The sequence below is a fragment of the Mustela nivalis genome, assembly GCF_964662115.1.
Source record: "Mustela nivalis genome assembly, chromosome: 2".
Classification (NCBI taxonomy): domain Eukaryota; kingdom Metazoa; phylum Chordata; class Mammalia; order Carnivora; family Mustelidae; genus Mustela; species Mustela nivalis.
The window spans coordinates 105,652,248-105,679,053 of NC_139021.1; the positions used below are offsets into that span (position 1 = coordinate 105,652,248).

Here is a 26,806-nt window from a genome sequence, read left to right on the forward strand (position 1 = left end):
ATAACAGGAAAAACATACATAGCAAGAAAATAATGATTGGCTTTTAAGAGAAATGAAATGGATCCTTCAACACAGACTACTATAGTTCTTTATAGACTGCCTTGGATAATGTCAATGATTTCACGGTAAACTTGCTGATATACATCTAAACCGAACAAAAAGTCTATATGATTGTAGCAAGAAATAGTTTTATGGTAAATAGGGTTCGTAATTTCAGAAAGTAGATTTTTCACATCTTGAGGATCGGCCAACAAGTCAGATTTTTTTTTCTGTCTTTATGGGGTAAAGACAAGTCGCTGTCGATACGTTCATGTTCCTCACGTCGTAATATGGAGAAGTGGACTAAATGTAGAAGGTTTTCGCAGAAAATGATACATAGAAGGTGTTCTTTTCTATTCTTTAAATGATTAATTAATACAAGTTTAAAGTACTTGAATCTAAAATAATTACTATGATGGAAGCAAGGAATATTGAAAGAATTGTTATTATGATTTTTACTTAGAAATAGATCAGATACAAATCAAAACTAGACCATTTGCTCTAATTCAGGGTGTTCAAACATGCCACAGAAGGAATTTCGTTTTATTTATAAGGCATGAAAGTATTTTAATCAAAATTTTCTGTAGCTGGGGCGCCTGGGTGGCTGAGTTGTTGGGCATCTGCCTTCAGCTCAGGTCATGATCCTGGGGTCCTGGGATGGAGCCCCGTATCAGGCTCCCAGCTCAGCGGAAAGCCTGCTTCTCTCTCTTCCACTCCCCCTGCTTATGTTCCCTCTATCACTGTGTCTCTCTCTCTAATAAATAAATAAAATCTTTAAAAAAAATTTCTGTAGCTGTATAGCTGTCAATATATTTATCAATAAATGCTAAGTATTGGAGGGGGAGCAAGTCTGATTTTATTGATTTTAATCTTTCCAGTTTACTTTGGAGTTTTACACAAGCAAACCACACCAGGCATGAAGTTTAGCTAAGGCAGAAGAGGATAATGGGAAAGAATAATTTTGAAGATGGCAGATTTGGGTTCTAATACCTCAAGATTTCTGTCATCTTCTTCATACAATATTACTATCTTCTCATTAACTTTTGTCTTTTCCTCATAATTACAGGTTTGTCTTATCTTCCCAAATACAATCAAGAGCTTTTAGGGTCAAGAACCATATTATGCCTTTTATTGCTTATTTAACTAACCACAGAGCTATGCGTATTATACACACAATATTTTTTCTCCTGAGGGAAGATGAATTACTCTATAGCCTGTCAAACTTCTCCAGGCTTACCTGAGGTATTTGTTGTTAAAATACATAGAAAATCTGGAAAAGCCCCCATTGGATGTGAGACTATGGAGCCAAATCATGGCAGTCTTTGCCTGCTGGTCCTTCTCACTGTTATTATCCTCTCGGGCTTTACACCAGCCCTTCTCTGTAGCCACCTCCTCTGAACTGACCCGGGAGATAGTTTTTAGCTTATGCATAATTATGTACCTGATTAAAATGAACCAAGTTCAGAACGGGACTGCCTCAATCAAAAGCTCTCAAGTGACTAGAATGAAAAACCTGAAAGAAAAAAAAAATTAAAGCAAGATTATACTCATCTGTTTCCTACAGTGCAGCTGGTAAAGTAAGGTGTGAGTTTCATATACTGTCCCTCTGTATGGGACCTGTTGGAATATATATGCACAGGGACACGTCTTCACTTCTCCCTTCCTTTGAAAAGGGCAAGAAATGGAATGGGGGAGGTGGTGAGGGGCAGGGGCATCTACGGAACATGATTCTATCAGTTTCATATAAATGCACGTTCCCCCAAGGCCTTTTACCTTGTTAATGGGAGCCTGTGTGCTCATCAGCCCTCCCCAGAAAGCCTCAGCTCCATCCACAGAGGACAAAAGTGAGTGTCTATGGGCACCTACATGGCTCAGTCTGTTACGTGTCCAACTCTTGGCTTCAGCTCAGGTCATGTTCTCAGGGTTGTGGGAGTGAGCCCCGCGTTGGGCTCTGCACACAGTAGGGAGTCTGCTTGAAGATTCTCCCTCTCCCTCTTCCTCTGCCCCTCCCTGTGCTCACACTCTCTCTCTAAAATAAATAAATATCTCTTTAAAATATACATAAATATAAATATATCTTTTTAAAAAATCTTAAAAGAAAAAAAAGTGTCTAGTGCTAGGTGCACTAGCACTGAAATAACATGTCCCTAAACATCCTTGCTTCAAACAACAGCTCTCAAGAGCATGTTCCAGAAGCCACCCCTTGCTTGCTTCACCTTTCATAACTGTAGCCTCACCTCCACCACCTGCTGTGAGCCTCTTAGGTCTAATCTGATCATATCCCTTTCTCCCCCTGGTAATGTTTTCATTGAAGGAAGTTTCAGACTCTCAGCTTCCAGATCTTCTCTGGGACTCTAACCCTGACAGGTCTCCGTGCACCCACCATTTTATCTTCTCCTAACTCCTCCCAACTTCTAAAACTCTCTCTGACATCTGGACTTCCATTGTTAGCGTATATCTTAAAATCCATCTCTGATGGGTTCCTTTACCTTCCTGCTCTCTGGACAACCTGATTTTCTCCCAACAACACTTCTTACCCTGCAGTTCTTTCCTTACACAAAACCAGCTGAGGTTATTCATGATCTTAGCATTTGTAAAACTTGTCGATTCTGAGGAATTTCCTCACATTACCCATGATGCCATTGCACCCAGCTGTTCATTTCTATCCTAGAGCTTTTCTCCACTTAGCTTCTGGAATACCGTCATTTCTTTTTTTATTTTTTTAATAATTAAAAAAAAATTTATAAACATATAACATATTATTAGCCTCAGGGGTACAGGTCTGTGAACCGCTAGGTTTACACACTTCACAGCACTCACTATATCACATACCCTCCCCAATGTCCGTAACCCCACCACCCTCTCCCTAACCCACTCCCCCCGGCCATGCTCAGTTTGTTTTGTGACATTAAGAGTCCCTTATGGTTTGTCTAATACCGTCATTTCTTGATCTTCATTTTTCACTCCCGGCCCCTTTTTGGTTTCTTTGCTGTATCCATCCAACCGCCACTGCCTGACCTTTGAATCCTTCCATGTCTCAGCCTTCTACCCATGCTCCTCTTCTCCCCATCTGTATTTACTCTGTGTGTATTCTCATCCAGTTTCTTGGTTTTCAGTAGTGTCCATACTTAAAATGTTTATCCTCTTCTGTAAGTCTCTTCTAAATACAAGACTCCTATACACAACTGCTTATTCAAGTTAAACACTGGGATGCCTCACACTTAACATCTCCAAATGTGAACATCTTCTCTGTCCCTCAAACATGCACTGCCACCAAATGTCCCTATCTCCTTTAATGGCAATTGCATATTTTCCTTGCTTAGGCCAGAAAGTCTGGAATCATCCAGGACTTTGCCCTCTCTCCTTTCACGGAATCCATATTAAATGTCTTTGGCTGTCTTTGTCTTTACAATACACACGTACACTCAGAACCCAACCCTCTTTGGCACCCTTCCTGGAAACACATCTGTGCAGGCCATCATCAATCTGGATTGTGGTGGTCTCCAAAATTTCTCATTGTTTCCACTTCAATCTACCCAACATGGCACCCAAAGCATTCTTTTTTTTCCCCCAAGTAAACTCTACCCCTAAAGTGGTGCTTGAACGCATGACCCTAAGATCAAGCATCACATGCTCTGTTGACTGAGCCTTTGAGGTGTCCCCTAAGCATTCCTTTAAAACTATAAGTCATATTGTGTCTGCTCCCTGCTCAAAAACCTGCAGTGGCTGCTCACTTAGCTAGAAAGCCAAAGTCCTCCCAATGGAGTCCTTGTTCCTTTCTGGCTCTAGTACATTTCTGCCCCCTTTTCCCTACTTCTTTCTTTCTTAATTGCTGAAATCAGCCACAGTGACCTTTTAGCCATCCCTCTCAGAAATGCTCCTAAGTAAAGGGCTTTGCTTTGGTCAATCTTTCTGTCTCGAATGTTCTTCCTCCAGGTTGTTCACATTGCTAACTTTCTTGGCTTCTCTAAATCTTTTCTCAAATGTCACCATCTCATTGAGGTTGGCCTAACCTCTCTGTTCAAAAACACAACCCACTACCCACTGTGTCTAATCTCTTTATCTTGCTTTTTCCCCTTTATTTTTCCATAGTTTCTATTCCCTTCTAAAGTTTTAATAATTTACTTATTTGCTATGCTTAATGTTTATTGTCTGTATATCTAACTGCTAGAATGTCAGTTTAAGGAGTACAGGAATATTTACTTTGTTCATTGATGTCTACCCCAAGCATAGAACAGTACAGGGCACATAGTAGGTACTCAGTAAATATTGTTTTAATAGATGAATAGATGCAAAGGTTGCTTAGACTTTCCTGGTCTATTTATCACCAGGAATGAACTAAATCTAAATATAAGTTAAAGATTTTTAATAATTTACCTCAAAACAATCACTTTGTAGATTTAGACATGTTAAATGAGAAAGTCCTTCCCAATATCTCAATGATACTTGAATTCATTAGTGTTCATTAAATTTAAACAACACTCTTGATCATCACCGTTGAACTGTCATAATATTTTTGTTAGTTAAGTCAGAGCATTATTATTAACTCCATTTTTAAAATTAAGGAAACTGACTTCATAAGGAGTAAGTGAGCTTGCTGAGTGTCTCACTAGCAGTAAGTTTTAGAGAAAAGATTCAGTGCCTGATATTTTGATCTCAAGTATACTGTTCCTTCTAAGATTTTATCCTGGCTCTCAACTTTAAGATGATATTCACACTGGATTTTTTCTTCATTAATATTCATGCAACATATATTCTTGAGTGTCTGTTGTTTGCCCAGAACTCTTGGCCTTGTACATATAGAAGTGAATAAAACTTGCTCAAGGGTCTTATGAAGTTCACAATTGAACAGACGAGAGAATGAAGTCTAGTGAGAGACTAGGCATTGGGATACCTGTGTTTTAGTCTTAGGTTTTTAAAATTTTATTATTGTTGTTATTATTATTATTAGTCTTAGGTGTTTTTGAAGGAATAACTCTGAATCTTTGGGTAAGTCAAATAATAAACATGGCCTCAATGATTCCTAGTCTACTATTCCAAATTAACTTTTTCTCATTTGTAAAACAGAAAATAGGTATATTGCTCTGATTATTGCTTAGGGTTAGAAGATCTAATAGATTATGATATTAACATATTAGAAACCATGAAGAATTACATAAATATGTAATAGTTACATTTTATCCTTCTAAATTTATCATCCTAATGACAATGGCATGATTCTCAGAATGATGGGATAAACCAGAGTAGTATAAATAAAATTGTACTAAAAAGCACTTGAAAAGTTATACCTGACTCCAGTGTAGCATATTTTGAACAGATGTCCCTGCTGGGTTATGTGACAAATACACATCCAGACGACTCTGAGGGGTTAAAAAATTATTTTTATACTTAGGACACCCTGAGAAAGCATAACTTTTTATATTTGCTACACTAAATAATTTCAATAAAATTTAAAGTAATTTTAAGCAAATAATATAAATAAAATATAAAATTATATTTTAATTAAGTACATAAATGTACTTACTAAATATTTAATTTTACATTAACGTAGAAGCTATTATTGGATTTCCGAGTTATGTAGTTTGTCATCCCATACTGAAAACAATCTAAACTCTTAGAACTCACACACAGACCCTTTGGAGAGCACAAATGACTGAAAAGATAGAAATTACCAGGAGAAATGGAAAAGGAAAATTTAAAAACCCTCAAATAAGCAAAGTACTAAAGCCAGTTTTTTCTTCAAGGTATTTGCCAATCCCAGAGAATCTGAAGTTTAATTGTAAGAACTAAGCTAGTTGAGGAAAACAAACAAACAAACAAACAAACAAAATCAGCCCATGGCCTGCCAAGGGTGATTAGGAGATTTAAAAAGAAACCCTTTCCATGATGAACCGGGCTCCTGAAATGCTACACAACTCACAGTGAAACAATCAGAAATGCAGCAGCTTTCATGTCAACCTGTCATCAAGGTTTGAATTACCTACAATGTCCCTGGAAACCTTAGTCAGTGAGCAAGACTTACAATGTCAATGTAGTCCTATCAAAATCTCAGCAAGTTCTCTTAAGGATATCAACAAACTGTTTTTCAGATGGAGAAGCGGAAGACCCAGGACAGCCAATACAATATTGTAAGGGAGGAACAAAGTTGGAGGATGGACGTACACAACTTCAAGATGTACTATCAACCTACAGTAATCAAGAAGTGGGGTACTGGTGGAAGAATAGACAAACAGATCCATAGAATGGAAAGAGGGCCTCAAAATAGACCCCTATAGAGTCAACAGATCTTTGAAAAAGAGAAAAGGCAATACAATCAAGAAACAATGGTGTCTTCAACAAATGGTCCTGGAACAACTAGACGACATGGAAAAGAAAAAGAAAAAAAAGAATTGAGGCACAGACTCACACCCTTCGCAAGAGTTAACTCAAAATAGAACACAGATCTAAATGTCAAACTCCAAACTATGAAACTCCTATAAGATGACCTAGTAGAGAAAATCTAGTTGACTTTGGGTCTAGTGATGGATTTGTAGATAAAACACCAAAGGCACAACCTATGAAAGAAATAACTGAAAAGCTGAACTTCTTCCGTCAAAAACGTCCACTTTGCAAAAGACAAAGAGAATTAGAAGACAGGCCACAGACTGGAAGAAAATATTTGCAAAAGACATATCTATGAAGGTGTTATCCAAAATGTACAAAGAACTCTTCAAACTCAAAAATGAGAAAATAACCTGATTTAAAAATGGGCCAAAGACCTTAACAGACAGCTCACCAAATAGATATACAGATAGCAAATGACCATGAAAAGATGCTCTGCATCATACACCATCAGGGAAATGCAATTTAAAAGAACAATGAAATACCACTACACGCCTATGAAAATGACGAAAGTCTGAAATGTGGACAGCGCCAAGTGCTGGTGAGGAAAAAGTCACAGGAACTCTCCTTCACTGCTGGTGGGAATGCACAATAGTACAACCCCTTTGGAAAAAAACAGTTTAGTGGTCTCTTATAAAACAAAAGGTATCCTTGTCACACGATCCAGCAATTGCACTCCTTGGTATTTATCCAAAGGGGGTAAAGACTCGTGTTCATGCAAAATCTGCATGTTGATCTTGATAGCATCTTTATTCATAATTGTCAAAACTTGAACGATAATGTCATTTAGTAGGTGGATAGATACACAGTGATACATCCCAACAATATAATATTTTTTCAGCACTAAAAATAAATGAGATACCAAGCCAAGAAAAGACATGGAAGAACCTTGAATCTATGCTACTAAATGGACAAAGGCAATCTGAGAGGGCTACAAACTATGATTCCAACTACATCACATTCTGGAAAAGGCAAAACTGTAGCAGGCAGTGAAAAAATCAGTGGTATCAGTGGTTGCCAGGATTTAAGAGGGGAGGGATGAGTAGACAAATCACAGAGGATTTCTAGGGCAGTGAAAATATCCTACATGATACTGTAATGGTAGGTCTATGTCATTATACATTTGTTAGAACTCACACAATGTAGAACACCAGAGTGAACCACACTGTCAACTATGGATTTGGGGTACTTATGATGTGTCTATGTAGGTTCATCAATTATAACAAAAAGTACAACCTGGTGGTCCTTGCCACATCCAAGATCATCTAGGTTTTTCCCTATTTTATCTTCTAGGAGTTTGAGAGTCTTACATTTCACATTTAGGTCTATGATCCAAATCTGAGTTAACTCTGTGAAGGGTATTTCATTTTTTTGTATGTAGACATCCAGTTGTCCCAACACTATTTGTTGAAGAGACTATGGTTTTTCTAGTGCACTGTCTTTCTCCTTTGTCAAAGATCTGTTGATGGTATTCATGAGACTCTGTGTCTGCACTCTCTATTCTGCTACACTGATCTTCTTGATTCTTTCATTAATTGCACACTGTCTAGATTACTGTAGTGAAGACTAAGTCTTAATGTTCAACAGTACCAGTCCTCCAACTTTCTCTTTCCCTTCAATTCTGTGTTGGTTACTCCAGGTTTTGCTTCCCTCCATAAACGTTAGAAGTCATTTGTCAATATCCTAAAATTAGCTTGCAGGGGTTTTGGTTGGGATTGCCTTGAATCCATAGACTATGTTGGTAAGAATGGACATCTTGACAACTTCTCTTTCTTTGAATGAATAAATTGATTCTTGCTGGGAAATTATTAAATGGTACAGGTGCAGGAACCAACCAGTAGTTTGAATGCCACAACTGCTTCTGCTAAAGCCTGTTTTTAAATTTAATGTGCTTAAAAAGTCTTAGAATGAATGCGTACATCTGTAATAGCATCTATACACAATCAAACTGTATGGCTTTGGGAATAGTAGCTTGAGCCCCTAAACAGTGTCCCACTCCAGGAATTTTGATGAATGCCCAAAGCCAGTAAGGTTATTAGCAGGCACAAATGCCAATTACAAAAGAGTCAATAAGAAAGCAAGGGAGTGTTAGGAACCAAGATATAAGAGCAGGAGTTGTTAAAAAAAATAAGAGATAGAAGATGGGGTGCCTGGGTGGTTCAGTGGGTTAAGCCTCTGTCTTCAGCTCAGGTCATGATCTCAGGGTCCTGGGATCGAGTCCCTCATCAGGCTTACTGCTCGGCAGGGAGCCTGCTTCCTCCTCTCTCTTTCTCTCTGCTTGCCTCTCTGCCTACTTGTGATCTCTCTGTCAAATAAATAAATAAAATATTTTAAAAAAATAAGTGATAGGAGAGAACTTAAATACAAGGAACTTCAGCAAACTAACACCCAATAGTAAAGGCCAATTAAAAGACCCAGCACAGCACCTGCTCTCTGTTCTCTACAGAGAGCAAGACAAATCGGAATGCAAACTAATCCCAGCCTGCTCACACTGATTAGTTTCAGAATGTTGGTGTAGTCCCCAAACCAGGAAGGCTAAGAATCTATCAGTACATGTGGATAAATCATACAATGACATGCAAGGCATAAAGTACTAAGAGCTGCTTTCTAAAAATGGACAAAGTACATTTCAAATTCAATTTGTTCTCACCATATTTAAGTTCTCCTGGTCATATCCATATATCATAAACAAGATATCATGGCAAATCTTACCAATAATCTTCAGTGGACACAGCTTGGAACCAACAAATCTTTTGAATGAGGTATTTGGTAGGAAGTCTTTGTTGCCAAGAAAAGCCTGTAAGACAAGTTTACTTTATTCATATTTAGAAGACCAAAATAAATGGTGCAATGAGCTCATTATATTTATAATGAAATGCACTGTCTCACATTAGTTCAAAATATTTAAATGAGAGAGCCTGGGTGGCTCAGTTGGTTTAGTGGGTGACTCTTGATTTTGGCTCAGGGTCATGAGATGGAGTCCCATGTTGGGTCCATGCTCAGAGCAGTCTGATTGTCCCGCTCTCTGCCCTACCCTGCCACCCTTGCCCTTGTGTTCTCTCTCTCTCTCTTTCTTTCAAATAAAGAATTAAATAAAACCTTTAAAAGAAATACATTTATTTATTTTTTCAAGATTTTATTTATTCATTTGACAGATAGAGATCACAAGTAGGCAGAGAGGCAGGCAGAGAGAGAGGAAGGGAAGCAGGCTCTCTGCTGAGCAGAGAGCTCAATGTGAGGCTCGATCCCAGGACCCTGGGACCTGAGCCGAAAGCAGAGACTTTAACCCACTGAGCCACCCAGGCACCCTAAAAGAAATACATTCAAATTAAGGGCAAAACTTGGAAGCAGGAGATAGAGATAAGCTGACTACTGGATTTTCTTTCAAAATGAGATGTCCAAAGCTATTATAAATAAAATCTTATTCCTTTGTAAATACAAAAGAAAGAATCCAGTGTCGCTGAAACCAAAAAATTAAGTTCATGCAAACATAGTCAAGACCTTTTATTTTGAAAGGACAGAATCATTGTCATTTTGATTTATAAGCTATGTAAAGGAAAGGAATAACATACCTTTAACACTGACCTACATTTGTATGCCAATTTAATTAAAGGGCTCTTTGAGTATTTGATAGAAAAAACTGGAGCTAAGGCAAAAAATATTTTGATTCTTTCAGCTATCTGTGGTATTGTGGAAAATGTTATGAAAGCTGAAAGAAAATAAGATAGAAACTAACTATTCTTACACCATTACTAGCATGTAAGAAATGATATCATGGCAAGTGAGAGTAAATTCAATATGTTATGACCACTTAATTGACTCATTCATTTCTCAATTCCCTTATCAAACATTTCTCAATCACCTAGTATGAAACATACATATCGATCAAACATCAGACTGATGATTAATATTAAAAACAATGTCTAGACCATAAACAATGATAAATCAACAATAAAAGAGTCTTGTAACATGATAGTTGAGAAATCAGAAACAGTATTGAAGATTTCTATAACTGGCAATGCTGAAAATAGGTTAGTGAGCTTTTTGGATATTTGAATCTTACACTTTAGATGACAGATCCAATACATGTCAAATTGTTTTTATATTTACTTTTAATATATTTTAAACATCCTTGCCTTATTGTGCAGAAGATACTAGTTTATATTTTATTGTTAGAGTCATTAATATGACAAATAGTTTTCCCTTTTATGACATTTTATCAAGCTACATTCTGGCACATCTTTTTTATTTTTTTTAATTTTTTTTCCAGTTTTACTAATAACTTTATTTAGATAAGACACAGGAACTTCTATACTGAAAAAATACAAAACAAAAGCCACACATTTCCTTGTGTAAAGCCATATTGTATGGTAACTCCAATACTGTTCAGCGCAGTGGCTAGAATTAAACAGTACAACTATATACAAAATTTAAACAATTTCTGACAAATTTCTACAGCTGGATGTAGGATACATTTGAGCTCAACAACTTCTGGGAAGTTTACGTGGCAAAGCATACGCTTTAACACATTTGGTTCAAAACTTTAATATATGCTAAGAACAAATGTACAACACAATTAATATTTAGTTTCTCATGAGAAAATAAAAGCACATGTCACTATAAATATCATACATCAGATTTCATCACCAAAAAACAATTCAGTCCATCTTTCAGAAATTGATATTGATACACTATTGCATCATATTTGGACAAAAGCAGAGCATAAGATCAACACATTATGTAATGCTAAACCAGATATCAGAAGTTAATGGAGCTCATATTTATCTTACAGAACTAATAATTTTCTCCCTTTAACCATAATCTACAAAATATAGTATTTTCATCAAGGCCTGAGATTATTAGGGTTAAAGGTGTCTGCTGCTGAAGAGATTGTTTTAAAAGGTTCCCCTGTGAAAATGGCAAAAGTAAACTGAGTCCTTTTCCATGACAGTCTCCTACAATATAACACTGACTAATTTTAAAGGAGCCAGAATGCACCTTTAGGAGAGAATATTACTGCAAACTTTGGTGGAAAGAAGATAATTGGGATCTTGACAAAATAATACACAGAATACATACAGACACAAACATATACATATATATATGTATAATTTCTTAAAAAACATCAATGGTGTTGCTTTCTTCTCTATCACCTATTCCTTCTTCAACCTCCTTAGAAAATAAAACAAAGAAACCCCAAGGAATGACTGAAGGGAACTGAAATGTTCCTGTGACTGTAAGCACCTTATTCCCCTAATTCTTAAGAAAACAGTGCCATATACTGTAGGTACAGATGAAACAACTCTATGCTTTACTGAACTAAAGCAATGGAATAAAAATACAAAAACTTCCCTTTGCTTTTGGAGACTCTCTTTGTGCTGCAGAAAACAAAGTCTGAGAGTTGGGCTCTTCCACTGACCAACTGGGATTATCTAGGGCTCTCATCACACAACTTCGTTGAGAATTCAGGTCGGGTCTGCAAGTGCAAGGTGATTTACTTGGGTTTTTGCTTTACTTTGCACATCTGAAATACTAACAGAACCATCCATGATACTGTGAGGAGAGGCTTGGAGAGACAGCTGCAAACTACTGCTTTCCTAAGTCACCAAACAACCAGCTTTCTGTGCTGCACTGCTTCTGAGACCCACACATTCTCTCTCCACATGAATGCAACTCATGCACCTCAACTGCTGGAGGAAAACAAGAACCAAAAAATGTGACATTTGTAAACCCTCAAGTTAAAGAACTTCCGAGAGAGAAACTGAAGATTAATAATGCCTTTAGCTAAAACAGCACTTTGTGACTTTGCTGGCCAATATAAACAAAAAAATCTCACCCATCCCTTGTGAGAGTTCACTTTTTTTTGCAATTAAACCTAGACTTTCTTGTTAAATTCCAACACGCACAATTGGAATGTTTATGTACAGCCTGGTACCTGAGACACTTCATTTGCAACATTGTAACAGTCAGGAACTGAGCAACACCTGAATTTGTTTAAAAAAAAAAAAAAGCCACATGTACACATGTTGAAACAGTGAATTCAACAGTTGTGTTTTACTTGTAACCGCAGGACAAAAGTGATGTCAGACACCACAGATTTGCTGGTTCTCCTCATGTTCACCCATGTCCAGGATTATTATTCTCCTAGGGTTGAATGCACTTCTTATTCAAAGAATGTGGAATGTAATGAGGAAAGGGAAATGCATAAAATAAGGAAAGGCAAAAGAGTGATGTTCCCTCTTTAGCTTTTTAGCTGTGAAATATTTAATATCCCAATATGATATACATTCCAAGTTACCTGAGTTTAGACTTCAACTAAAGTACCTGAAGCTAGGCCATAGGGTGGGCTCTGTGCAACTGTTGTGGCCATTTACTTCTTTATTTTTTTGCATTGTATGTATTATAGAAGTTAGAAACAAACACCTGAATCAATTGTAAACATAATCCTGAAGTACAGTATTTTCCATAGGACAAAGCACAGCAAGACATTTTCTATTTAGACAGGCAACTTTTTGATATAGAGCTTATTTATACTGAAGAATTTGGAACAAAACACAGGACACAGTACTAATCTGTCAAACATACTATGAAATGCATAGTCTCCACTTAAAACGCTGAATGACACACACATTTTGCAAGCAGTCCTGCTTTCCACAAAAACTGCTGAATAGGAGTTCCGTCCCTGCCAAGATCAGTGTTAAGAGATACTTTCTGATGCTGATAAGTATTCTGTTGGTGGTGGTGGTGTTCTGAAAGTTTGTCACTCCATGCAGATAAGCTGTCTGAGGTCTAGTTCCTAATCCGTGAAGGTAGGGTAGAGGCCAGCTCCCCCTCGGTTTTAGATGATCACATAGTTCTGAGCAGAGATGTGCTCCTCGCCCTGCAGGTCCTGCAGGAGCTGCTGCTGCTGGGATGGCTGTTGGACGGAGGCCTCCATGGTGCCCACCGAGCTGGTGTCATCGGAAAGAGACATAAAGGAAACCCGGGAGGAGAGCTGCTCGACGGTCAGAGTGGCCAGGGCTGAGCTCTGGCCTGAATTAGGAGAGTTCTTGAGCATCAGGTTGGAGGCAGGTAAGAGAGGGCCTACAAGTTTTACAGGACAGAAAGCTGATCCGGTGGGGATGAAATTAACCTTGTTTTTGTCAGGACATGAAAAGAGAGGGGCTGAGATAGGCTGGCGAGACCTTTATCACGATCATAGAGTAAATCTATTGAGCAAGGGCTCCCATCCTGGGACTCGGGGGGACAAAAGGGGGAGACACAGGGTGAATGGCTGCTACAGCTACTGCTGCGCTCCTGCACAGAGGGGGTCTGAGTGTCGATGCTGCGAGTGCTGCTGCTCCGGTAGTGAGCAGGGAGTGGGGCTCTTCGACCGTCCGGGATCTCCAGGGGCTTGGACACTTCCTCCTTCCCATTATTTTCTTTAATGTATACCTTTTCTAACTCAGGACTTATCCCTTCTACATTGCAGGGCACACGTGAAACGGAAGATTTTGGCACTGCTATATTTGACAGCGGCATAGGGACTGATCTTGATCCAGCAGCCTGAGTGTGATTGATTGTTATATGGTTGCCATGAAGAGGTGACTGACGATCTTTCTCCTTACTGTGCCGACTACTCTCTTTACTACGTTGTAGTTGCTGCCTCAGTTTGGCAATCTCTTTTAGTTGATCAGCACTCCCCCATGATGCAGAACGCTAATGTGACCTTTTTTCTGCTCCCTCTTCTGCTCAACAGCTAGGTGTCTGAGTAGCTTTATCCTTCATGCATGAAGGGTAATGAACATGAGGTTCCCGTGGCCACTGCCCTGTGAGATAAGGCCCTGTTATCGTATCCAAAGAAGAGGTTCGCCTTATTGTACTAGAGGTTCGAACTTGCTGAGATTTTGGCCTGTCCACTCTGCACACAGGCGAGCCGGGGCTCCGTCTCTCAGGTGAGTTGCTCCTCCGGTGGTTCTCGGGGGACCGTCTCGGGCGGCCCTTGGCCCGTGGGGCCTGCTCAGTCGGGGCTGCGGCCGGCGGCAGCGTCGGGCTGGGTGGGCTGGGGCCGCGGGCCGCGCCGGCCCGGGAGATTGCCCAGCGAGGCGGCGGCGGCGGCGGGTGAGCGCGTGGGACTGCGCTGGCTGCCCCGCAGGAGCTGGTAGGGCACGGTGGCGCGGATGGGCTGCAGCAGCCGGCCGGCTCCCGCAGCCGGGGGGCAACCCACCCCGCCGCCGCCCGCACCGTTCCAGCTGCCGGCGGAGGGGGCGGCGGGCGGGGAGCCCGCGGCGCTGCGCCGCATTCTCTGCGGCCGGGGGATGAGGGGTCTGAGAGGAACTGGAGGAGGAGGCAGTGGACATGGTGGCTCCGAGGGCCCGGGACGACGCTGGCCGACACGGAGGCTCAGAGCGGGAGGCCACATCTTTTTTATTTTTATAGCTTTTCTGTTTTCTGAGTTCTAAGAAGGCACACAACCAGAGAATCATATAACATATTAGAAGTCAGTAAATTTTAGCACATAGCCACTTCTTTCTTATTTAATAATTTTCCAAGATTCCTGGTTCCAGATAACTGTTACAGCTGGAAAATCCAGAGTACAACTCACACACATGATTAATAAATGTCAGAGAAAATATCTGTGGAAAATTGGATTAGACTGTTCTTCAACATACTCTTTTAAAGCAGGATGTGGCTTATTCCTATAAGAAAATGATCATTTTTCAGCCTAGAAAAGACTCAGTGAATACTGGTTGCTACTATCAAGTAGGCTTTGTAACTTTCCCAGTAGAAAGAGTGGGAGTAAGAAGGTTTACCATATCATGTAAGAGAATTATGTTGGGTTTTAGAGAATTATTTTCTGAAAGTGAAACTATTACATATTAGGTGGAAGCATTGTTGCTGTGAGCTGAAAGAAGTTCTTTTTTAGTCTTTTTAAACATATGAAGGCTTAGGCTCATCTTTGTGCATGTCTAAAGTTTAATCTGTCCTAAATGCGTAAGCATTAATGGCCTTCTCACATCCCTTCCTCATGAGGTCCTTTGCCACACTTAAATAACAATTATAAGTATGAAATTTCTATTTGTGGAACAAGGGGTAGTTATGATCTTATGATCTCACTTTGATCCCAAGATGGATATCCAACTTCTGAACACTTGGGAACAAAGACAACCTGTTATTACAATGAATTCTTTGTGACTGGAGTAGACAAGGTAGAAGGAGGAAGGGGGTAATTGTCCAGGGCCCGGCTGTGGGTCTTCTTCTCGGCGCTCTGTTTTGTGTCACTTGTAGCTCTGGGAGCTTGCCCACTTCCTTAGGAGGTGTGTCTGCAAACCCTACAAAAGACATTGCATACTACGAGCCACAATCCTTCTGGCCATACCAATAGTGGTACCCTGGAAATGGCCTATATAAAATATTTCCTCTTGTCCCGTGTGTTTCATGATGAAGTCGATGGAGGCTGGGAGGTCATATTTTGCCATCTCGTCAAAACTACAAAAGAAAAAGCGAAGTTGAAATCCCCTTGCTTCTAGAATGTGATGCTAACCCTTGAAGATAATGAACAGGTAAGTGAAGGCAAACTATTTTCAACTCTCTTTGGGTATTATCAAGAAGTTATGGGGTGGGGCACCTGGGTGGCTTAGTAGGTTAAAGCCTCTGCCTTCGGCTCAGGTCATGGTCCCAGAGTCCTGGGATCAAGTCCCACATCGGTCTCTCTGCTCAGCAGGGAGCCTGCTTCCCCCTCTCTCTCTGCCTGCTTCTCTGCCTACTTGTGATCTTTGTCTGTCAAATAAATATATCAAATCTTAAAAAAAAAAAAAGTTGTTAAAAAAAAGAATTTATGGGGCCCTTGGGTGGCTCAATTGGTTGAGCATCTGACTCTTGATTTCAGCTCAGGTTGTGGTCTCAGGGTGGTGAGGTCGAGCCCTGTGTCTGGCTCTGCATTCAATGTGGAGTCTGTTTGAGCTTCTCTCTCCTTCTCCTCTGCTCCTCCCCCCACTCATGCATGTGCATGCACTTTCTCTCCAGCTCTCTCTCAAATAAATAAATCTTTCTTAAAAAAGAATTTATATGGTGTAATATATCTACTTAATAAAGACTTCCGTGAGAACACAAAGTCAGGGAATAAAGTAGCCCCAAGATCGTCTTATAAAGAGGCTGTTTATTTTGCATACAGGGGGATAAAGAAAATATATAGGTTAAGGAGCAAAACAATAGGAAGGGTGGGGTTAGCCAATAAAGGTTACTACTGACAAACGAGAAACACACTTAAGGTCAAGCAAGCATTCTTTCATTTTCAAGCAAAAATTGACATAAATTGTCATGGTCTGTTACAAGACCTGATTGAGAAAAGACACTTCTGTTCTACTTTATTTCACTCAAACACAAGACAAAATATTTGACACACTAATAAAATAAAATGAAACATTACTTGATGTTATTTGTACCTGAAGGCCCAGAATTCTTTAGAATTTGTCTTCAGGTACTTGTGTTTCCTGGACCAGGTGGTCCCCCTGCTGTTCCCCATCCACACATCATAACCAGCATCTGCCAGAATGAAGCCCAGGCTGTTGTTGGGCAGATTGGAGATCCAGCTGCTGGCAGATGTAAACAAACCATGTTGCAAGTAGACAACAAGCCTCTGAGCTAGAAAAAAAAATGCAGAGAATTTCTTCTTAAATGTTGTAGTATCTGTATAGATATCTTATCTGAAATTAAATCTTTTAACATGACAGTTTGAAGTTTTCAAAATATATTTTTAAATTTTATATTGTATAAATATGGTAAATTTTTCATGTTTAATCCCATTGTCATTGTTTAGGAAAGTTTACAAAGTTGCACACTTAGCAAAGTTTACAAAGAATTTTTTTTCAAATGACCAAGTATACCATTAGGTCATGTCTCACTTAAATATATAAACTTTAAAGATTAGAACATTCACATAGCTAATAGTCATGAGAACACTTATATACATTTTATTTTATTTTATTTTATTTTTATTTTAGAGAGAGAGAGAGTGAGAAGGGGGAGGGGCAGAGGGGGAGGGAGAAAGAGAATCTCAAGTAGACTCCACATTGGGCGCGGAGCCCAACATAGACCTTGAGCTCACCACCCGGAGATTATGACCTGAGCCAAAAACAAGAGTCGGACATTTAACTGAGCCACTCACACTTCCATCATATATATTTTAAATAACATATTACAGTAGATGTCAGCCAGACACTGGTCTTAGTCACCCCAGTGCTGTGCAGTGGGCTCATGAAAGAAGTAGCCATGATGAGAGAGATGTAGGTTAACTTGGGCCCCCCAGTGTGGGTGCCTTACCACGGCTACTGCTAGGAAAGTATGTCTAACCTGCCTGCAACAGATATCTCACAGGGTACCATCCCCTCAAGGAGACCAAACCAGCCACTTGGAGACTAGTTGGGGGCATCAGACCTTTTCTCTTCTGGAAAGGTCAACAACCCACTATGACTGGCATTGATATATATTTTGGCTATGATTTGCCTTTCTTTCCACATAGGACCACAGCAGAGTTCCAAGAGTTCATGGAGTGTCTGATCTACAAATATGGAACCCCTCATGACATACCTCAAATAATGGGAATCATTGCAGGTCAAAGAAGGTGCATTCCTCAGTATTATGGCCTTGGAAGGCCACTGGTCTGAGAGCGTAACCACCATCAAGAGGCTGCCAGCCCAACCAAGCAATGAAATCAGCACCCAGTAGAGATGCCAGCTGGGAGATGACATCCTGTAACTGTGGGTCCTGTCCTTAAGGACTCATTTAATACCTTAAACAAATGACTGAATATATTGCTGCTTCCTCTAATCAGTAGAACACGGAGTCTAAGAGAAAAGGGGTAGGATGAAGAATGGTCTTACTCACTATCATCCAGTAACTCACTTGAGAGTTTGTACTTTTTGTCTTCACAATTTAAGGCTCTTATAGATCCAGAGGCCCTGGTCCCCAGACAGAAGACATGTCCACTAGTTCACACAGTAAACATCCTAATAATAAAGCCATGACTGCTGGGAGGCTATGACTTTGGACTCCTCATGATAGAAGACTAGAGGGCAGCAGTGGCAAAGAAAGGAAAAACTATATTGGCAGGAGTCATTGGCCTTGATCATCATGACGAGGTAGGGCTTCTGATACAGAATGAGGATGGAAAAACATACTTGGTGTTCACGAGATTCAGTGGGACATCTTTTGCTACTCCGTTGCCTTGCTTTCCCTATAAAATGTACAAGTACTGCAACTGCGACCTGTTACAGACACAGTAACCCTTCAGGATAAGGGCCTGGCTTGCCACATCAGGGGACACAGCTGAGAGGGAGGGGAATCTACAGTGGGTAGTACAGGTGGGAATTAACAAGTGACAGCCATGGCATTAGGATCAGTGGCAATGGCAGATGTCACACTTTGTTCCACTCAGCTTCCTCTTATAAGTTTCCCCAGAAATTCTGACCTACCCGTACCCTGGAAAACCTGCACCTGGATGAAATAAGTTTAATGTGAAAAACAAAAGGATCTGTGTCATGTAAGAGGTGCACTCTCTGTTATTTTGGTGCTCACCCAGACTTCCATTCCAAAGTAGGTGGAGCTCCCAGATGTTGTGGGTGTTGCTTTCTAAGTGCTCACTATTGCCCCTCTATCCCCCAGGGCTAATGGCAGTTGCCTTACCTAGGAGATTACACCAATAAAAGTAGCCTTAGGCAATAACTAACTGCTGTGGCAATGCAAAAGGCTAACTCCTTAACTTCAAGGCAGGACAGCTTCCACAATGCAGTTCCTGGATCCATAAGCTCCCCTGAGATCAGACTCCAGCGGGACTTAGCTGAGACACACCCTTTCTAGCTCCTTTCCTAGCCCTCTTGGATTTCCACATGACCTTCTCCTGATGGTAGACCAGTAATAAATCACATGCTTCTGACTCCCTGTCTCTGGCACTGCTTCTAGACAACTCAAAAGCACTTACTGTATTTTGAAATTACCTTTCAATATTTTATTACAGTATTCACAAAATTAGGTCAGACCCTGAAAAATGATTACTATAATTATGTTAAATCTATGTTAACATTTTCTGTCTGGTAGTTCTGACCTTTATAAGAATCCAAAATTACATTGATTGAGGTTGTTTCAAATTAGTATCTTTCCTGAAATATACTTTACTGCTTAAAACTTGAGAGGGCATTTTATAATATGAGAAACATCCTTTTCACGGAGAAATATCTAAAGAGAAAACTAAAAAAAAAAAGTTGGCTTTTGTTTGAACAATTAGATGAATAAGCAAAAGTAATCTATTGCATATTCTTCTAGTAAGTGACAGATATAGGATTATAACCCTAGCGACAAATTCGAGTGCTTTATCTTTTTCACCGCATTTGTAGATAGTGATGTACCTACTGTTGGGATAAAGAACCAGGACCAAACTCATCTCTTTGCTATTATTAGAGGAGACAGGAAGGACATGTTTACCAGCCATTTTCCAAACTTATGTTACCATGTTACCATTTCTAACCCTTCATGAAACAAAGAGATTGGAAAGAACCAACAGAAATTAGTAAAGGGACCCACAAAGCACATTTGGAACAGCTTAGTTTCCATCACACTCTAAAACCATCCTGTGAACAAGAAGCCAGGGGAGAATCAGGCTCTCATCTGGGGGCATGTAGAGACATGGGTGAGAAGTTAATTGTGTGCTTCATCTTTAAGTCTTTTCCTTGTCTGACACTCACTGAGGGCCCAGATAGTCACCAAGTTGTTCTGAATTGAATATTACCTGAACTTTCACTGTTTGTCTTCCCATAAGGAATTCTATAAAGGCCAAGGATGTAACCATCTTCAGTTATAATACCATACACTTCATCTGGGTAGCCCCAATAAGAAATAATTTGGCTCTAGATAAAGAAAAAGGAAGGCTTTTAGGATACAATTTCTGGTCAGTTAATGGAACCTGATAATAACCTAAGATGTTAATGTAATAATGAACCTTGTATAGTCAGTCTCTCAACCTCAGGACTACTTTTTTTTTTCACTAGTTCACTGATTCATTCAGTAATAGATATTTTAGTACATCTATAAACATCATTCTTATACATTACTTTTTGCCTAACTACTAATCACTCAAACTTTTACCTGCTCAGCCATATAAATTTTAAAATATATGTTTATCCACAAATGTTTGCATGTCTATGATTATAGCTAAGCTTATATCTGGAATTTGCATGTATGTGTGTGTATACAAAAAAGAATTTATAAGTCTTCCACAAAGGCATTTAAATGTCGGTATATATATTTTCACCCAGGGACAAAGTAAGGATGAAGGGGAAACTGTGAGCTACAGAACGGTAAATGGGGACTATTCATTGACCCATATCAAAATATATGAATACAGGGATATTTTTTTGACTGCAGCTCTATTAAAATAAAAGCCCACCCTCCCCAATTAAAGAGTAGCATCCACTGTGTTATTTCAGCAGCTTAGCATTTATTTCCTAGCAACTTACAATGTTCATGTTCACTTCAGGGTTCTGAGCTCTTCGATATAGAAAGAGCATAGTCCTACTACTTGCATAGTCCCAAGAATTAAAATAAGAGAGGTCACTCTGAAAAGATAGGACATTTGGGATCTGCATATAAAAGGAGATGTTAATACTACTAAAATTGCAGCAAGTGATACCATTTGACTGTTTAAATAATTCTGTGAGTTAGGGAATATTACTGTTTTCAGGTCAGAAAACCAAAGCCTGGAAAAATTAAGTAACTTGTCTAAGGACATACAATGTATAGTTGGCAGTCAAGAGTTCAATTCATTCTTGCTTCATTCCCACATCAGTGCTTTTCCAGCTGTCTTCTTTTGCAGCACAAAACCCTCTTTGAGGTCTCCATTATAGAATTGTTTAGCCCAATTCCAAAAACTTTATCATATACTACAAGTTAATTGATACCTGAATTAATGATGTAATGATATTCTTACCAGACTAACACTTGTTTATTTTCTTTAAAGATTTTATTGATTTATTTGAGAAAGTGTGTGTGTGAGTGTGTTGGTGTGTATGTGTGAGAAACAGAGTCAGAGAGAGAGCACAGAGGGAGAGGCAGACACCCCACAGAATGGGGAGCCAGATGCAGGACTCTGGGATCATGACCAGACCCAAAGGTAGACAATTAACTGATGGAGCCACCTAGGCGTCCCTAGACTAACACTCGTTCAAAGTATGTTTAACAGTTGTTGAGTTTGGGGGAGGGAAGGGGGATGGCGAGAATCTTAAAACAGTAAGAAAAATAACTTGTTATCTATAATGGAACCCCCATAAGACTATCAGCAAATTTTTTTAGCAGAGACTTTGCAAAATATAGATTGCAAAATATACATATATGCAAAGATATATATATATATATATATATGTATTTAGGATTTTGTTTTATTTACTTGACAGACAGAGATCAGAAGTAGACAGAGAGGCAGGCAGAGAGAGGGGGGGGGGGAAGAAGGCTACCCCCTGAGCAGAGGGCCTGATGTGGGGCTCAATCCCAGGACCCTGGGATCATGACCTGAGCCAAAGGCAGATGCTTTAACCCACTGAGCCACCCAGACCCCCTATTCAATATATATTGAATATATATTCAAAGTGCAGAAGGAAGGGAAGAAAGGAGGGAAGGAAAAAAAAAAAAAAACAACCTGCCAACCATGAACATTCAACAACCCAACAAAGCTGCCTTTCAAATTGGAAGGGCAGATAGTTTTTCAGACAGGTAAAAGCTGAAGGACTTTATCACCGGTACTAATTGGGCCTTACAGTACACATTAAAGGGACTTCCTCAAGCTGAAATGAAAATAAGTGACGGGAAATCATGTGAAACTATAAAACTGTTCAGGTAAATATATAGGTGAATTCAGAAAACTCTAGTGTTTCATGGTGGTGGTAAATCTTTAGATTTCTTACAAAGCTGGTAAAGAGCAACTGTGAAAGGGAAGGTTAGGAAAGGCAAATCTGCTTGACCACAAAGGCTTTTCTAGACGTATTAGTGAAAAGTACTTTCAGCAGTTCAGAAGGTGGAAATTGACTTCCTTAAAATTCTGTCTACCATTTAGAAAATCTTCATTTACTTATACGTATCCTGTATGAGGACCACTGTCCCAGGACCACTGTCCTATCCAGTACTTCAGTTGCTTTGGCAATATCCCCCATTGTGCCCATCCACATTCCGAAGGTGTCCCCGTTGGAGAGCTACTTCATGAGAAAGTGTGTTCCATTTTTAGATGCACCTACTTAAAATTATTCCTTAAATTTCTTCTTTGAGAATATCTATATTCTCAATAAATAACATAGATATTTAATATATAATACAAATAATAAATATCTATATTATTCCTTAAATATCTTTAAGCCAGAATCTAGTTCCTTATAATTTTCATAAACTGATTTTAATATGCTGATGTATCCAATTATTTTTCTTTCTTAAGATCTTTTACATGTTTGCAGATGGTTTTCGTGTTTTTGTGACATTTTCTTCAGGCTAGCAACCTAGCAATCTTTATCCCTCTTACCTATTCAAGCAAGATAATTTCAAGTCCACTTATCATCCTGGACATTTTTCCTTGAATGGCCCCATTTATCAACAACCCTTTTGAAATCTGGGGTCCAGCACTGAACCTGGTATTCTAAATGTGTTCTGAGCAGTGTAAATAGTGTGGGACTGTCGCCTGCCTTGTTCTGCACACTCTAATCCATTTGTCATAGCTTAGGTTTATATTTAGCTTTTTGTCTTAACAGCTCTATTATATTGTTAACTCAGAGTGAACTTAAGGTCAAGTATAATTTTTATTTCTTAAGTAGGCTGCACACGGGGCTTGAACTCACAGCCCTGAGTTCAAGACCTGAGCTAAGATCAAGAAATCATTTAACCATCTGAGGCACCCAGGCTCCTAAGCCCAGTAAAATTCTAAGCTCTCTTTCCTTGATTCTGTAAAATTGTTTTCTAGATACAAAGGTAAGACTTCAAATAAACTCCTCCATTTTTTTTGTTATTGTTAAATTTCAGTGACTTCTATTGAAATCTTTTAAATTCCTGATCTTAAAGTAACCCTATGAGGCTATTCACCTTGATTTTATGCCATCAAAAACTGATTTGCCATTAATGATTATCGAAGTTATCAATAACATGGTTAGTGAGAACAGACAGAGCTGTGCCTCACACAAGCAGGCAACCTTTGCTGACTGGCATGATATTTTTATAGTATTACAGTCATATTATACCATAAAAAAGCACTCTCTGAGAAAGTATTTTCAATACTGAAACTGACCCACTGAATTAACATTTGGCCTATCTTAGTTTAAGCATAATTCTTGAACGGCTTGCATACTTTCTAGGCAAAGAGTTACTGAGCTCTGTGTCTGAGAATTCTGACTTTGATTCTAGTTGCCAGGGATACCGTATTGACTATGACAATGTTTCTGTCCACTTAAATTCTATTAAGTAAACAACAAATAAGTAGGCAAGAAAGCAAGATAACTTCTAAAAGTGATTAGGTAACATGAAGAAAATGAAACGGGTTGGGGGAATAGAGTCACAGGGTGGTTCTTTTAAGTCAAATAGTTAGAAAAGTCTTCCTTTAGGTGACTTCTAAGTGGGACTTAAATGAACAGAAAGAGCCAGCCTTGCAAAGATCAGGAATAGGAAAGAAGAGAAAAGGTCAAGGTGGCTAGGAAGAGTAAATACAGAAGCCTGTCCTAGCTATTTTGCAATCCTACTTTCTTTAGTTGTCTAGTCATTCTCAAATATCCCAGAAAGATGCACTAGTACCTGTAGCCAACCGTGGACCTACAGCCCTACAGTTATAGCTCTGGGCTGATGGAACCCATTCTGGAGATTGGGGATGGGGGTAAGGTGGGTGGTTATACTAGTCCTTAAAGACTAATGAGAAATCACAAGCCATGATAGCCACCTCCATTCAGTGATCATAACCATCTCCAATTCTACATACTTTTTAAAGAACATATGAGTGATCACACCAGAAAAGGAAAAGAGTGAAGAATTCATGCAAATGAAGAATACTAGAAATACAAGTCAAAGAAAGTATGCTCTGTACTCAAGAACTACATAAACAAAGGCTTACCGCTTTCACAGATATGTGGAAAATCTATTGGGGAACATAAAATAATTCCATTTAGCTATAGCACAGGACATACAAAGATTACCAAGGTTAAGATATAAAGATAGGATGGGGAAATATCACTGAACAACAGTTTTTATGCCAAGCAGTTGAACTTGGTTCTGTATGAAACTGAGTGCTACTGCAAGTTTTCTGAGAATGGTAGTGACTGACCCAGAAGCTCAGTGGAAAACATAGATTAGGAAAGGGGAGAAAGTCATTATAATAATAATAATGAAATAATATTCATTATAATAATAAAAAGTCATTATAATAATCCAGTTAAGAAGTAATGACTGCTTGGGGGCACCTCTGCAGCTCAGTCTGTTAAGCGCCCCACTCTTGATTTCAGCTCAGGACACAATCTCAGGGTCGCGAAACTGAGCCTGGAGTAAACAAAAACAAAAAACAAAAAACAAAAAAAAAAAAGAAGAAGAAGAAAGAAAGAAAGAGAGAAAGAGAGAAAGAAAGAAAAAGAAAAAAAGTAAAGCTTGAGTTTTCTGGTGTAGAATTGCATGGGATTGAATATAAGAGACAGAGAAGAAAAGGTCCAAAGGACCAGAGGACCAATAGTTAATAAGAGTGACAAAAGAGAAACTATTGAAGATGACCATGAGGTTTTAGGCCTGATTGTACAAGAAACGAGGAAGCAGGAGCTGTTTGAGAACAGACTCAAAACAATCCAGGAGACCTGCCCTGGTCTCATCCTTGAAATACTACATAAATTTGGGCAAATTCACTTTAACTTAGTGTCTATATTTACATTATGTAAAATGCTGTTGGCAGAGCGTGGTTGAACTAGATTACCTCAAATCTCCTTTCCAGACAGTTCTGAGATCTTTAGCATATGGTTGTGAAATCTCTTTAAAGCAGGGATTAACTTCTGTCTAGAATATCAGCTTTATTTTGTTTATAACAAATAAATTAATAGATTCATATGACTTTTATAAAACCTTGAAATTAATAGAAAAATGTAGATACATCTGTTTCCTCTCGAATTTCTCTAATACTGCGGTCATACTTGTCTTTGTGTATGTTTGTAAAACTGGGATTTTACTAGTTTTGTAGCCAGTTTTTCAACATTATAGAATGAGTAATTTTCTGTACATCCTTAAATATTTAAAGCCATATTTTCTTAGTAGGTTGTTTGGTTATAGCCGTCAATGTTTCTTTTTTTTTTTTCTTTCAAGATTTTATTTATTTATTTGAGAGAGAGCATGCGAGGAGAGAGGTCGTGGGAGAAACAGACTCCCTGCTGAGCAGGGAGCCTGATGCAGGACTCCATTCCTGGACTCCGGGATCGTGACCTGAGTCAAAGGCAGTCACTTAACCAACTGAGCCACCCAGGTGCCCCTAGACATCAATGTTTCTAATAGCATTGAGGTAAACACATTTTTATGTAAATTTTAATGTATAACTATATATTATTTCCCCCAGATAAATGTCTAGACCTGGTATGTTTCATTCAAAGAACAGAGTTTTAGGATTTTTGATAAATTATCAAACTCTACTCCGGTTTGCTATTATATTTTGTCCTGTGCATTTTGCAACACACAAGTTGTAAATAACTATGTATTTAGTGTTTTTCTGTTCAGCTCTATCTTTTATTTTTATGTCTTTTTACAGGCTGTAATTCTATATTTCAATCTATATTTTCTTTTCTTTTATCAGATATATGTATTGTTGGTCCACCACCAATTTGATGTATGGTAATTTCTTCACAAGGGGGCATAAAGTAAAACTTTTAATTTTTAAATTTTTTCATTATCTGGCTACTACTGTCAACTTTCGTAGCACTTCTCATAGCTATCCAGTTTCTCTAGTTTTGCAGGTAGTAATTTATCCACAATCTAGGGTAACTGAATTCTTTATTTTTTAACAGTTCACAGTTCTCATTGCTTTTTGTTGTTTCACTGAGAATGTCCAGGACAATATTGAAGAGAAACGAACCGGTCATGTGTCCTTGACTTGCTCATCTTTATATACCTCAGAGCACGTGGAATGTGTTCTAAAATATGTACCGAAGAGGCGAGTGAGCTCAAGTTTTCTGGTGAACGGTCACCAATCTGACACGCAGACGTTACGGTCCCCCTTTGACAGATGGAGAAACTGAGGCTCAGGGTTACAGGGCAGGCACAGAGCCGGGAGCCAACCTGAAAAGGACAGCACCTGCACTCACGTGCTTCAGGAGGAGGTGAGCAGCGGCCTTCAGGGTCCCTCCCTCCGCCCTGCGGGACTGCGCGGTCA

At 39.1% G+C, this 26,806-nt stretch overlaps 1 long non-coding RNA gene and 2 pseudogenes across 4 annotated transcripts in view; 1 reads left to right on the forward strand and 2 right to left on the reverse strand.

Annotated features, from left to right (window-relative positions):
• On the reverse strand, positions 1-26,783 carry LOC309859761 (lipase member J-like; annotated as a pseudogene). The gene is made up of 10 exons (XR_014316661.1): positions 26,739-26,783; positions 20,910-21,032; positions 20,183-20,300; positions 16,845-17,043; positions 15,779-15,888; positions 9,993-10,129; positions 9,071-9,217; positions 5,328-5,399; positions 1,481-1,552; positions 1-342 (listed from the first exon to the last, which is right to left on the reverse strand). The product of XR_014316661.1 is annotated as a lipase member J-like (transcript).
• Positions 1-26,806, forward strand: part of LOC309859774 — a 296,536-nt gene that overhangs the window by 175,498 nt on the left and 94,232 nt on the right. The window lies entirely within an intron of this gene.
• On the reverse strand, positions 12,610-15,831 carry LOC309859757 (glucocorticoid-induced transcript 1 protein pseudogene; annotated as a pseudogene). Its single transcript has one exon. The product of its transcript is annotated as a glucocorticoid-induced transcript 1 protein pseudogene (transcript).